Consider the following 2,532-nt stretch of genomic DNA (forward strand, 5'->3'; position numbering starts at 1 on the left):
ATGATGAGAGAGAATCATTGATCTGCTGCCTCCTGGACACCCCACAATGGGGATAGAGCCCACAATCTGGGAATGTGCCCTGACCGGGAATTGAACGTGACCTCCAGGTTCATAGTTTGATGCTCAACTACTGAGCCATGCTGGCTAGGAAAAATGGAATTCTTTGAATATTCATTTCGGCTTCTCACCATTTTAGTATATCAATCAAAATGTAACTGAATACCTATATATATGGCAATGTGATAGATGTGGAATAAAAGAGAAATATAAGCCCTAGCTGGTTTGGCTCACTGTATAGAGCGTCGGCCTGGGGACTGAGGGGTCCCAGGTTCGATTCCAGTCAAGGGCATGTACCTTGGTTGCAGGCTTATCCCCAGTAAGGGGTGTGCAGGAAGCAGCTGATCGATGCTTCTTTCTCATTGATGTTTCTAACTCTCTATCCTTCTCCCTTCCTCTCTGTAAAAATCAATTAATGTATTTTAAAAAAAGAGAAATATAAAACATGGCCTCTATCCTTATGTTTATGTTTAAAGTATAAAATTAATACAAGTGATTACAATGGAGTATTATTCAACTTTGAAAAGGAAGGAAATTCTGATTCATGCTACAACATAGATTAATCTTGAGGACATTATGCTAACTGAAATGAGCTATTTCACAAAAAGACAAATACTGTATTATTCTACTTAGATAAAGTAACTTGAATAGTCAAATTCATAGAAATAGAAAGTAGAATGATGTCTACAGGGGTTTGAAGGGAGGGGAGCTATTGTTTAATAGGTACAGAGCTTCAATTTTGCTTGGTTAAAAGAGTTCTGGACGTGTATAGTGGTGATGGTTGCACAACAGTGTGAATGTACTTAATACTGTAACTGGACAAACAATGGGTCTGTGCTGCCTGTAACTACTTGAGCCAATTAAACAGAGATGTGGTTGAATTATATATGAGCGTTTATTCCAATACTGCCAGTAGTATGGGAGAGCAGCAGGTCATCCACAAAAATCTGTTCTGCACACTATGTACTTGATATTTTCCCATTCATTTTTTATACTCAAAGATGCTTCCTTTTTTTTAAAAAAAATTGTAAGTTATTACATATGTGTTCTTATCCCCACATGTCAAATGGGCAGTTAATAGGTAAGCAGAAGGCTGGAGCCTTCAAAGGGCTAGTGATATGCAAGGGCTGGGGTTTTCAAAGGGCTGGCATTTCTGGTTTCTGCAACAAAGTTGTTAATCTTTCCATGATAATAGGCAGCTCCAAATGGGAAGGGTGGGCTGCATTTCCAGGTGAGCTCCCAAGTCCTGTGTGTATAACTGCCAGCCAGGTTAGAATGTGCCTTCTTTAATCAGAATAAAACAATCACAGTTAACAGAGAATGATTAATATTTCTTACAATTCTAGCTGGTTCCCCAAATTTTATTTCTGCCCCTATCAATACTTCTGAAACATACACTTAAAAATGGTTAACAAGGTCAATTTTAGTTATGTGTATTTTATCACAATTAAAAATAATAAAAAATATATTGTGATAGTATGACAGAATGGGTATTATTATACAGCAATGAGAAAAAATGAACGATAAGAATTGAAACAATATGGATGTTCTGATATATAATGTTGAATAAATAAAGCAAGATATAAAGTAGTACATACTGTGAGATTCCATAAATGTAAATGCCAAAAGCAGGTAGAATTAATACATGGTGTTGGAAAGTCAGGTAATTGGTTACCCTTGTTTGAAATAGTATCTAGAAAGAGGTATGAAGTGAGCCTGTTGTTGCTTATGTTTTGTTTCTTTTTAAAAAAGTTATCTTTATTGTTAAAAGCATTATAGGTATCCCCCTTTTCCCCCATTGACCCTTTCTGGCCCTCCCTCATCTCCTCCCCAGGCCTTCACCACACTATTGTCTGTGTCCTTGGGTTATGCATATATGTATATAAGTTCTTTGGTTAATTTCTTCCTCCCACCCATTCATCCCCCACTTCCTTCTGAGATTCCACAGTATGTTCAGTTTCCTTCCTCCCTTTCTTCCTTCCTTCCTCCCTCCCTCCCTCCATCACTCTCATTTCCTCCCCCTCCTGCCTTCCCTTCTACTCTCTCTAAAAAGCAATGAAAAAAATATCCTCGGGAAAGGATTAACAAAAAATAAAATAAAATCCTAATCCTAAACCTCACCAAGGTAAATCTGCTCAGAAGACACCAAACTGAATTTCTTTCCAGTGGAAAATTTACCTTCAAACAAGAAAGTGTTCTCACAGGTGGAAAGGAAAAATCCATCTGGAAAAGGAGAGGGTGAGAGAGCCCCAGGCTCCAGCCCCACCACTTTTCATCTCCAGTTAATTCTCCAGAAAGCTAAAGATCCCTAAAACATGAAGCTGGCCAAGTCACTCCCAGCTTGAGAACCCACAGGGGCCCCAGGTTCCTAAGCACCTCTTTACCCAGTTGTCCTGCACCTCTATTCATCCTCAGTGCTGGGTGACTTCACCCTTAAGGGCAAAAGTGGCCAGCCCCTCCCCTGCACTCACTAGG

The sequence above is a fragment of the Myotis davidii genome, unplaced genomic scaffold (genome assembly GCF_000327345.1).
Source record: "Myotis davidii unplaced genomic scaffold, ASM32734v1 scaffold2475, whole genome shotgun sequence".
In the NCBI taxonomy this organism is placed as follows: domain Eukaryota; kingdom Metazoa; phylum Chordata; class Mammalia; order Chiroptera; family Vespertilionidae; genus Myotis; species Myotis davidii.